This window comes from Ixodes scapularis, unplaced genomic scaffold (assembly GCF_016920785.2).
Source record: "Ixodes scapularis isolate PalLabHiFi unplaced genomic scaffold, ASM1692078v2 PGA_scaffold7__128_contigs__length_106722199, whole genome shotgun sequence".
Taxonomy (NCBI): Eukaryota; Metazoa; Arthropoda; class Arachnida; order Ixodida; family Ixodidae; genus Ixodes; species Ixodes scapularis.
This window is the reverse complement of record NW_024609882.1, coordinates 84,009,988-84,022,288: the sequence shown is the minus strand read 5'-3', so window position 1 is coordinate 84,022,288 and position 12,301 is coordinate 84,009,988. Positions and strand designations below refer to the sequence as shown.

General features: G+C 45.5%; 1 pseudogene; it reads left to right on the top strand.

The window, feature by feature from the left end:
- Window positions 1-228: 228 nt before the first annotated feature.
- LOC115312547 lies at window positions 229-1,797 on the top strand (annotated as a pseudogene).
- Window positions 1,798-12,301: the final 10,504 nt, after the last annotated feature.

Below are 12,301 nucleotides of genomic sequence, written 5' to 3'. Positions count from 1 at the left end.
CAAGAGAATGGCCAGACAAGCCGACAGGGTGGTCAACCCGATTGGAGGGGGGAACGGCCAGACCAACCGACAGGGTGGTCAACCCGGTTAGCAAGGAGCAAGACGGACCAACCGTCAGGGTGGTCAACCTGGCTGGCAGAGACAGGATGAGCAATCCCGACGTCGACCACGTCAACGAAGGCAGGGCGGCGGAGACGCGGAGGACAAGAGAGTCCCAGGGACACGCTGAAGGACGAGGTGCTGAAGATTATGCCGGTGCAGAAGCAGACGCGTGCCGGCCAGCGCTCCTGCCTCAAGGCCTTTGTGGCCATTGGGGACTTCAACGGCCAGTGCTCCAAGAGCTCCAAAGAGGTGCCAGTCCTGCCAAGTGCTCCAAAGAGGTGGCCACGGCCATCCTTCAAGCCATCATCCTGGCCTAGCTGTGCGTCATCCCCGTCCGTAGCGGCTATTGGGGAAACAAGAGCGGAAAGCGCCACACCGTACCCTGCAAGGAGCGTGCTGATGCGGCTGATCCGGCGCCCCGCGGCACAAGCATCGTGTCCGCCCCAGTGCCCAAGAAGCTGCTGCACATGGCGGGCATCGAGGACTGCTACACCTCGGCCCGCGTCTCGACGGCCACGCTGGGCAACTTTGCCAAGACCACCTACCTTTCCATCCAGTAGACGTACAGCTACCTGACCCCGGACCTGTGGCGGGAGCGAGAGCTCATCAAGTCCCCCCACCAGGATTTCACCGATCACCTGATGCACGTCCACCGCCACCAGCAAGGCGGAGATTGTCGACTTGGAGTCCAGTGACTCGGTCCAGGGACTCCGGATGCTCCGGACCCCCCCGGAGTTTGAGGCTTGAGGGGAGGGGAGTGTGGGAGACAACGAGCCACGCTGAACGTGGATGGACGGTTCCGTGAGCGGCGAGGAAGAAGAAAAAGGGACGCTCGTGGTAGGGGCGCGTGGACAGAGTTCGAAGGGCTGTGACGAACGAAGGAGGCGGTGCTGAACGAGCCCAGGGAAGACCCGGACCACAGGGCAACCTTGGCCTTCCACAGCATCGACGGCACAATTTGAGTATTCATAAAGTGTTTGTCTATGATAGCGCTCCTTGTGTGACTTCCTCGGTGCGAGTAGAACTCGGCCTGATCGGGAATTGACAGGCGACCCACAAATTGTATGAAAGAAAGAAGCGGGGAGAAATGCTTGATATGATGGCATAAATCTTGAACACACAAGCGATCCCATTTTCCTTGTTTAGGACCATCTGCTTTGTCGGCGAATGAAAACCATTTTGATAATATAACGGGTGAAAAATACTCCCCGTGTCAAGTTTTCTAATAACAGCCACTGGTTGATGTGGTACCTTGGTTATTTCCGGCATTTCGAACGAACTAGCACTTTGTAGGCTCACATTTCCAGCGACGCCGCGGCGCACACGAACGAAGGTAAACAATCAAGACGGCGGAGTGTCCCCGGTGTTGTCATCGCCGTCAGCAGAGTGGACAGGGCTGTCGGACAACAAATCGGACAACACGGTGGCTGGGCGGCAGCAACATGTTGTCTGACTGTTGTTGCTGCCTCGATGTGACAGGGTTGCCGTTAGCATGATTTACTCGTATTGCCGGAAAGAGTTGTCCAAATGTTGCCGCACTGTCAAGGCCACGGTGTAAGATAATACTCTTCAGGTGAGGGCAGCGCGCTCCTCGCGCAGTGCAGATAAAGTTCGCTTTTCACTCTCTGTCTTTCTCTCTCTCACTATTGTTTCAAGCGGCGCCGGGTGATGACTCGTCGACCTGTGGGCACGGCAAAGACGGCTCGTGAAGCCCTCATGCTCCACACGCGCAGAGCTCCAGCGAGATTGTCGCTCGTGCAGAAGGACCACGGTGTACCGGGGTGTCATGGCAACGAGATCACTTTTTTCGCTCTCACAAAATTTCGCCGTTTGGCCGCCGGCGACACTGTCAGCCGCGGCAACGGTGGCCGCAGAATAATGCAGCCTTTTGGATGCCCGTCGAACGAACACTATCTGATTCCTCGCGCCGCGCATTCAGTCCCGCCGTGTCCTCACCTGAAGAGTGTATCTTACAGCGTGGTCAAGGCCTTAAGTTGCATCAAATGCGCCAGTGCACGAGGCCCGTGTCTCGAGCGGCCCTGGAAGCATTTGTCGGCGGAGCACTGAAATGAGCAGCCCTTTGAAGCGAATGGCAGTCGAGCCCCCGCTCCTGGCGCGTGTCTCGCGCATTTCCCCAACAATTGTTGGCGGAACTTGTAAGCATAAATTTCATCAAGAAAATTTAGTCTGCACTTGCCGCCAGCGCCTTCAACTTTCGGAGTCCAGGAGGACGGTAGACCTCCTTGAGTGCAGCATGGCTTTGTGCTTCTCAGCGGTTCTTTTCGCTCACAGGCAGACTGACGTAAAGTGTCCTTTCTTGCCATACCCGCTATCAATTTGGTCAGCAGCTGGGCACTTGGCGCGCGATTGTGGGCGAGTGGTAGAGCCGCGCCTCTTCCATGCTAAGAGGACTTCTTGGTACAATTTACTGGTGGGAAACGGTTGCTTCTTGAAGCTTTTGACTCCTCACGCAGAAGTGTGGACCTCGCCGACGGTCGCGTTCGACTGCGCTAGTGGTCGCAATTCCCTTAGCTGCTGCTGCACTGTCTCTGACCTGCGCGCGGTGGAAATGGCGGTCTGTAGTGTCAGGTCTGCGTTGAGCTGGTGTTTTTCAGTCAACAAGACATTCTTCAGTTGCACTAGAAATTTATTTCTTATTAGCTGTTCTTTTAAGTTCCTGTAGTTTCACGTTTGGGTCATCTTAAACAAGTCCTCGACAAAGTCGTCGGCACTTTCGTTTGCGATTTGTTTACGGCTGTCGAACTTGGCTCGTTCGTAGATAGGGTTTGTACGCAGCAGGAAGTTTTTTCACAAACACAGGCGTCACTGCATCGTAGTTTGCTTTTTCAACGTCCTTCCAGTTTGAGTGAGGCCAGCACGTCTTCCAGCTCAATGTACTGTTCAAAAGATACAACTGATGTAAAATAGTTTTCCTGATTTATGTCACTCTATTGATAACACAGAGATAGAAGACATTCTCTCATGTGTTATACTGTTGTGTGAACTGTTTGTTTAGTATACTATGCAAGTAGAGCAATGTTCACACAAAGTAAAAAATCAACAACACTGACACGAGTGAACAAAAAGGGTGCAAAGAAAAGGGCCAGCAGTTTGACCCTTCTTTTCAGATTTCCTCTGTGGTTTAAATGAAACCCAATGTAAGCAGTATTCATTGTAAACATAATTCAAAGTGCAATATGAGTTTGCACAAGGGGCGTGTTATAGTGATCTTGTTATTTCGCTGACGATACCGGCATGTTACATATAGGTAGATATGACAACTTTCGCGATATATTCCCATTGTAGCCGAAAGCACGTGCGCCATCAGTGCAGCAGTTTTTTAGTTGCCTGCCGGTAAAACCTTTTCGTAGTGATACACACCTATGTTCGTGCAGCTGCTTCCAACTTATCAATGCCTGCAAAATGTTCCGTCACAAAAAAAAAACAGTTGAATTCAATGAGGCATCGGCTCCAGTGTTGCGGAATGGGCACCCCCATTCCATTCCAATTCCATTCCGGGGAATTAGAGTTTTCAACAATACCATTCCTTTCAACTCCTAGGAACGTGGACACTGGGCCTACTCCCACTCCTGGAATGGCTGAATCGTTCCACTCCATTCCTCTAATTCCTAAACGGTAAAAGTGTCACTTGACAGTTGCACTACGTTGCAGGGTTCGGCAGAAATATTAAAAAAAAATCTATTAGGAAATACAAATACTGGGATAGATGAAAATAGTTGCTAAGATACTGATACCTAAGTCTCAAATATATCTGTAAAAATGTATCGCGATACGTATCGGAAATACTTTTTTAAAAAAAGAAACAAAAAGTCTTTGGAAATACTAATACAAGAACACATTTTAGGGAGGGTAGAAATTTAAATACTGATAATGCAATACATTTTTCAAATTTTTTGAGACGCCAACTGAGATGAGGCTTTAAGTTTCAAGCGGATTTTTTTTTTTTTTGGTCCCGAAATTAGTTTCCCGCAGGCTGGGCACTTTGCCTGCAAGGTAGTGGTTCCGGACGAAGACTCCCCAATGGGTTTAAAAAACGTTCCATCAAGGATTGATCGCGGACGCTTCCCTGGCATCCTGTCTGACTGACCAGTCATCCGAAAAGACTTCAACCCCTAAATAAATTTCATCAAAACATCATCACTTCCCTGTCCAATAAGGGCGCCCCTGTCAGCACTGATCACATGACCTCACGTGGGATGAACTAGTATTCTTGAATCTGTAGGTGTTGCATTGAACATGAATCTTTACCCACGCTGCTTTATGAAAGGACAATACGTACTTTCGTTGTAGGTGACCTCGTTGAAGACCATGCAGGCTGTTGCATTTGGAATTTTCGAGAAAGTGGACCACCTGAAGTACCCTGAGGCACATGTCCCATCTTCTGTTACGGTTGAAAAATCGATACGGTGGCATCCCTATTGTGACGGTCCTTCCTGCCGACTCTCCACTTCCAACGCATGAATGGCAATCTTCAAGTTTCGCCTAGTATCAATCAGACACCTCGTTTATTGCAACCTGAGATGGCCGGCACAGATGCCAGCTTTCCGAGAAACAGTGCGTTCGAGACGACTCGCAGGTGTACGAAGTCTGGGTCCGCACAGCGAGGCTACGTCTGGCCTCCTTCCTGGGTGTCGGATCACCAGAGCAGCGGGTCACGTTCACGTTGGCTGATGGCGTACCCTTGATTCGTGCAATATTAGAGGCGCAGACGCATTCGGATGCGTGTTGAACTTCACAGGTGAAAGACGCCACCGCCGCCCCCCCCCCCCCTCCCCCTCTGTTCTTTGCTTTGATGCTTGTTTTTTGTATTGCATTTTTTTGCGTATAAGTCTGTTAGGGCACACGGGTTCGCAGTTTCCCGCTCATTTCATTTCTGAACAACCGATTCCCTGGCTGGCTCGGTATAGCTAAACGTAAAAAAAAAAGAAAAAAAAAACATTATAAAAAAAATATAAAGAACGTGGCCCCATTCCATTTGGGCGAAATGCGTCTATATTCCATTCCCCTTCCATTCCCCTGAACGTTGCCGCCACTCCATTCCCATTCCATTCCGGGGTCGCGAAAATGTGGATTGATTCCGGCATCATTCCAACTCCGGAGTGGCAACTCCGCAACACTGGTCGGCTCATGTGGTGTCGCGTGCGTTCACGAAAAGTCGTGATTTGCCGGGGGCCGATGGGGTGATGCCATTTGGTTCCTCTAGGATATGACCCGACTTGGCGCCCCTGTGTCACTGATGAGCCGGAAGAAGCTTCTCAGGCGTGGGTGTAACGCACAACTTAAAAGTGGCATCAGCCGCACATAGAATGCTGCCAAACCTGTAATGCAAGCGCATTCGGCTTCAAGGGGAATGAATCGAGAAGGTTGAAATATCTACCCACCTCTAAATCGCTGGTATCTGCACCAAAAAAAAAATGAGTGGAAATTTTTATCGACCCTGCGAGAGTACCTAACCTTTTTAATTAAGGATGTATAGTGCAATGTAATGGATGATATCTGTGTAATGTGCACAATACAACAACGCCCTCTCTTCCAATGGTCGATGACAAGTGTATTTTTATGTAATCGTCGAGGTTTTTATTTGTTTCATGGAGGCATGTCACTGCCATGAAGCTTCTGTAAAATCTATTTTTTGTATAGTCTGTCTTATTACTATGGTGCATCGCATCTTTGATTTGTGTTTTCAATGCAACAAAAAATTTAAAAGAAAGTTCCATATTTTTTACTTTACTCGCATATCTCTCAATAATAAGAATACTACTACTACTACTAATAATAATAATAATATTTATTCATAAGGGATAGGCATTTCTAACGCACAACACATGTTCATGGAAGTCAGCAAAAGGTTGTGTGACTAAATCGAAGACGTAGTGGAACAAATAGCACTAAGTGTCATAAAAAAAAGTCACGTGTCAAAATATTTCACTACATGACGTTTTAAGGGCTGTTCTAATCCAAGCGATGAACTGATAATAAAAGCTACAGAAATAAACCAAATCAGTGATTAAAAAAATAAACATAGACACACCTAATTCGGCCAAATTACATGCCACAACGTGTAGCAGAAAACAAAATCGTAAATTAAACACTGCACTGCTGACCAAGTCTCAGTCGTGGCTCAAACTGGAGCCTAAGGCTCTCGAAATCGGATAGAGTTGACATGTCCAAGCCAGTTAACAAACAATCCAAACAGAAAACTTTAAGCACTCAGAAAAAAAGACTTGTGATCATAAAATCATGGAGCCGTTCGTATTAACGTGTGGGGGTCACAAAAGTACTCGTTTTGAGTACAAAATACCAAAAAGTAAAAAAATCGGCATCACGAGAAAGTCGTTGCTTATCCGCACAGGAAAAAAAAAAGAATGGTCTCTGGATCAACACCTCAGTAAGTAAAAAAAAAGTGAAAGGCGTTTACAACTCCCTCTAACACCGAATTAGAGCGCACCTCTTGAGGAGGAGGGAAGGGTACTGGGGTGGGTGAAGTGACATGGGGGAGTCACATGACCTTGGGGGTCACGTGACGATGCCGATGATGTCATCAGTGACGATGACGATGCGTACTCCGATGACGTCATCAGCGATGATGACGATGACGAGGCGGATGTCGTTGACGTCATCAGTGACGTCACTGATGACGTCATCCGTGATGATGATGATGACGATGCGGATGCCGGTGACGTCATCAGTGACGTCACTGATTACGTCATCAGTGATGATGACGATGACGATGCGGATGCCGGTGAGCCCTGTTGGAAAATCTCGATGATGGAAAGATGCCGGAAAAGGCTCATACCAGCGTAACCGTAATATGGGACATCCTATACAAGCGAAAAAGGCGGCTCCAGTATAGTGGAATAAGGCGGAACGATACAGGTTGGCGGAACCATACAAGCGTGTCGTATTATGGGACATCCTATACCAGCGTAGTGGATATAGGCGGAACCATGTAGGCGGACGGAACCATACATGCATAACGTAATATGGGACATCCTATACCAGCAAAAAGGCGATACCAGCATGGTGGAGCCATATGGCTCCAGCGTGTTGGTTTCGCCTTTTCACTGTTGTACAGGGCGATTTAGTTTCAAGCTTTACATATATGTTTAGAAAGGTCGTGAAAGCTATATTAATGCGGTTTGTGCAGGCGAGTTATACGGCCAGGCGTACGTAGTATAGGGACCTAGTCGTAACGATCAGTCAGATAATTAAATACAATTTGTTAATCAACTTTTTAATTAGTGAAAATGAAAATATGGTTTCAATTAGAAACTTGCTGAATCATTGAAAACCACAAAATCAAGTTTTTTTTAGAAGGATATAATTCAGGGGTAGCGTTTTATGCATTCTGTAAAAAGCTTTATTTGGACGAGTTTCTAGGTTTCAGTTTCTTATCAGAGCTCATCTCTGCGCCCACGGTCCTGTTCCCCAGGGGCATAGACACGCAACACACATGCGCCTTGCTTCCCTTCATCCTACGAGGGAGGCGAGGGGGCGGCTTCGCACTGCGGTCACCGGGCAGCTGGACTGCAGGTGCAAAGATGCGCTCTGGTAAGAAACCGAAGTCTGGAAATGCGTCCAAATTGACCATTTTTTTATAACGCCATATAATGCTACTCGTCTATCTTTACAAAGAAAATTGATTTAGTGTGTTTTGATGATGCTTAGCAGGTTTCTAATTGGAACCATGGGTCTATTTTCACTGATTAAAAATTTCACGAACTTACTATACTTAGAGAGAGGCTGAAGCAGTTTTGTATTTGAGAAAACACTTTTAAATCTTCTTCATTCGACCTCGAGAATCTCAAATATCAAAATTATTTGCTAATTTAATTAATCAAGGCTGCATAGTCATTTTTAAAGCGCTGTGAAAGCACCTCCCTAGAGAGCGACGTCACAACAGCAGCTTTCAAAATCTTTGTTCACGCATCTTCAGCGCCTATCAAAGCTATGCACGCACGTGCTATTTTTTAAAAGGGCAGAAAAATGTGTCACGACTGGTGCCAGTCCCGGAGAATATACCTAGAAAACTTGCGATTGGACGCGCGGCCCTTAAGCGACACACGCTTGGCGGCCGAAAGGTCTTCTTACGATGTCACTGTTGGTGGGATGTTTTTTGTGTTTTCTCACGTTTAGTTATATCTTTGAGGAAAACGAACGGGATATTCAGATTCGCGGGATAAAACTACGCTAGAATGAACCTCCATCTAGTTTTCTGAAAGAAGTCTGGCATATCTCTGTAATAAGCCGACGGATCATTACAAATTAGCCTTTTATACTATGCCGCCCTGGCCATATAACTCATGTGCACAGACCGCGTAAATGTAGCTTTTACGGCTTTTTAAAAAAAAAATCTGTAAAACATAGAAAAAAAACTCTGTAGAATGTCCCCCAATACGATACGATTGTATGGTTCCTTCCCCGCTTGCATTGTTCAAGAAAGACTTGTGGACATCCAGCGTTTCATTGGAATGCTGGATGTCAGCGAGTCTCTACATCAATGAGTGGTTTCAAACAAGCATGGTGTTTGCACACCAGTAAGCTCTTATCCGAGGCTCACCAGGACCACTAAGAGCAGAGGCGAAATGTCGTGACCTGGTAAATTTGGTTGCAGGTATTTATTTTTACAAGAACTGCATGCAGCAAAGCTTAACTTTGCTTAAAAGAAGATTATTAAAAATTCAATACTGAACAATGGTGTCCCTTGAGCTGTCAGACCAAACTCCCACTCTTGCCACTCAGGAGTTCCTAACTTGTGCGTAGAGGATCAGCACAACCCAGATTTGTGCTGTGAGCGCACCTGCAATATAAAAGTTGAATAAACATGAGATGAAATATGAGACGTTTACAATTCTCTGTAACGTGAAATTAGAGCACAGATCTTGAAGAGGAGGATGGGAAGGTATGCCCCTCCTCCCCCTCCCCTCCTCCTCTTCTGCTCCCTCCCATTTAGCAGGAAACTTCCCTGAATTTAGCGGGAAAATTTCCCCACTAAATTTAGCTGGTTAAGTTTCCCACTAAATTTAGCGCAGAAATTGATGTCACATGACCTCAACACAAATGCAGTTTTTCCGCTAAAAGTAGCGGGGAAAATGACGTCGCATGACCGTGTCACGTCATCCATAAAAAAATTCAGTTTCTCAGCTAGACTTAGCGGAAATATTAACGTCACATGACCACAACGTTAATTCAATTTCCTGCCAAGTTTAGTTGGGTGGTTACGCCAACAGCGACGCCGCGAAACGCGGAAACGGGTGCTAAGAGCTGCGCTAAAAACTAAATGCATCAGGTGAAATAAAGTGAACATTAGAGATACTGTAAGAAAAAGAAGAGAATCTAAGATACCGTTCTCAGATCCTTCCTTTTGTCCGTTCTCAAATGTTTTGATTTCAAGAAATGTTTATCTCTTTATTCATACCCAGGGAACCCCTCCCAGTTTCAGCATGAATGCAATAAATCAATGCAGACTAGGCCTTGTAAACTATAATCCACATGAAAATTAATGTTTGCCACATAGTCATGTATGAGTCAGTGGCTCAGATCTTTAAATACATTTGTATTGAGGAACATTCTTGAATAAAACTTCTGGGCTTCGAATTCAACAGTTTGTACTTCCATAAGGAACACTGTATGGCACTGATTTTTTTTTGTGACACATCAGAAACAGCACAGCACTGTCATCCTCGCATACCTAACAAGAATTTGTATTTTTTTTAGCATGGCATGTGCTATTCTAATGCCCATACAGCATCCTTTAACAAAATTTCCTTTGTAGAGCTCTTTATCGGTTCTTATTTAGCTCGCACGACAGATTCGGTACCTTGAATTCTCACTCGGCATCAACAGTTTTATATATTAATGTAATAGCGAAAGACAAGATGTATGGACTTGAGTACGGCTCAGCAAGCACACATGTTGAGAAAAGTACTGAAGAAAACTCAAATGTGAAAATAAAAATAAGCTGGAATGTGGAATTATGGACATGGACATGAATACAGTAAGCAGATTCAATATGAAGAATATGTGTTAGACGCACGCTCAAAGAAACCTGTTGCATCTATATTCATTCAAATTACTTTGCAGAACCCAGCGCTGCAGTCTCAGGTGGGAGTTCGCTGAAGGAGTCTACTGAAAATGAGTGTAGACGGAAAAAGCAGTTTGATCTGCGATAATGAACATTACGTAAGTGACATGTCATTATTACTGTTGCAGTGCCGAATGTTCCAAACTGTCAGTCGCATCATTCTGTGAGTTCCCTCCGTACATTACAGGGTTTGGCTCTCTCGAATGCTTTGCGAGAAAAATGATGAACTGGAAATATCTAGAGTAGTTCTAGAAAAACTATTTCCAGAACCTTATCTCAGCATCGCAAAGAATATAAAAAGTTTCTAAAGTCAAGGTTAGTGCAGGAGTTGAATAAACTAAATACTTTGTTTTTCGAAACCATCTTGCCGTAGTAAACGTATGAAGTTCCCCTAGGTAGAGCTAGTCATTACGGATGATTGTGCCCATTGCGTACCATAAAAATTTAATTTGCGACCTACAATATTTACAAACTCAATTAACTCTGAATAAGAGGACCACTTGGCATTAAAGATTGGCCTCACCATGACTGTCTGCCAACATCTACATAATAATTTCCATGAACCTATGTATTTCAAGAAAATATTTGGTGCGAGCTGCTTAAAACACAATAGCACTTTTTAGCAAGTGCTGATTGTTGGGCAAGTTGGTACGGTACGTTAGAAAACATGATTGTGCTTTGAAGACGGGGACATAGGAAGGACAGACACCACAGAGTGCTAACTTTCAACTGATTTAATTCAAGAACCTCGGCGTAGAAACACACTGCGTCACCGCACCACATCTCAACCAATCCGTGGCCCTGCCACGGACCGCAAGTACGCCAACTCCTTATCCGCCAAGTCAATTGACGCCACACTGACACAACACGTGCCGGAACTATTTATAGCATCAGCCTCCATAATCTCTCTAACAGTCATATCTTTGTGCCTAGCAAGAACAGTAGACTGAGCAAATAATGGTTTGCACTCGCAGTCATGATCTGTCGTGTCACTGTCATGACTGCGGGTGCAAACCATTATTTGCTTCGTCTATTGTTCTTGAGAGGCACAAAGATAGGACTGTTAGCGAGATTATGGAGGCTGACACTATAAATAGTTCCGGCACAAGTTGTGTCAGTGTGGCGTCAATTGACTTGGCGGATAAGGAGTTGGCGTACTTGCGGTCCGTGGCAGGGCCACGGATTGGTTGAGATGTGGTGCGGTGACACAGTCCGTTTCTACGCTGAGGTTCTTGAATTAAATCACTTGAAAGTTAGCGCTCTGTTGTGTCTGTCCTTCCTATGTCCCCGTCTTCCAAGCGCAATCATATTTTCTACCGCACTTTTTAACACTTATAGAAAGCCTGTAGTGGGCCACAACTTAAGCAGTTTTCACTTCATTATAAAGAGCAATTACACATATGTGAACCATGAATATAGGCCTGCACTGAATTTTTTTCTTAAGCTGAACGTGCTATGCTCTGTTTACTATATAAATCTTTGCAGAGCTGACAATGTGCAAGTTCCTGTTTTTTTATATTTCACATGTCCCGACTGGTGAGTGTGGTAGGGACATAAGATTGATGACACCAACGAAACACAATGATTATTTTAAGAATTTGTTTGGGTATAGCACGAGCAAGGCGATCTGCGGGAAGTTATTTCTGTGACACCGTCGAACCTACATCCGCGGGCTTTAAGTTCACATGTTAATCATGTCTGCAGACTCCTTTTTGTAATTGGAATTTCATCCAACCCAAGATTTGAATATGTTTTTTTGCATTTTAGGCTTAGTAGTGCTTTTGCTGTTCTATTAATAGGTAAGAAAAATGCTTATTTCAAGTGGCATACCTAACACCTGGTGGCACGAGGACTCCCGTGTCGTGACGCAGACCGAAAGTCACAGCCAGGGAGATACTGCAATGCTCTTGTTGCTGGGATTACCTCCCCCATGGTCCTGCCCAGACCACAGAAAAAGATTGAGTCCAAGCTTGTGGCCACTAGGATCTCCAGATCTTGAGGCACCCAAGTAGCTGAAAATAAAAACAAATCACAATCAAGTACTTGGCAGAGCTACATTAGAATGGCTAGCATATTCTTTCGTGATCAGCACAT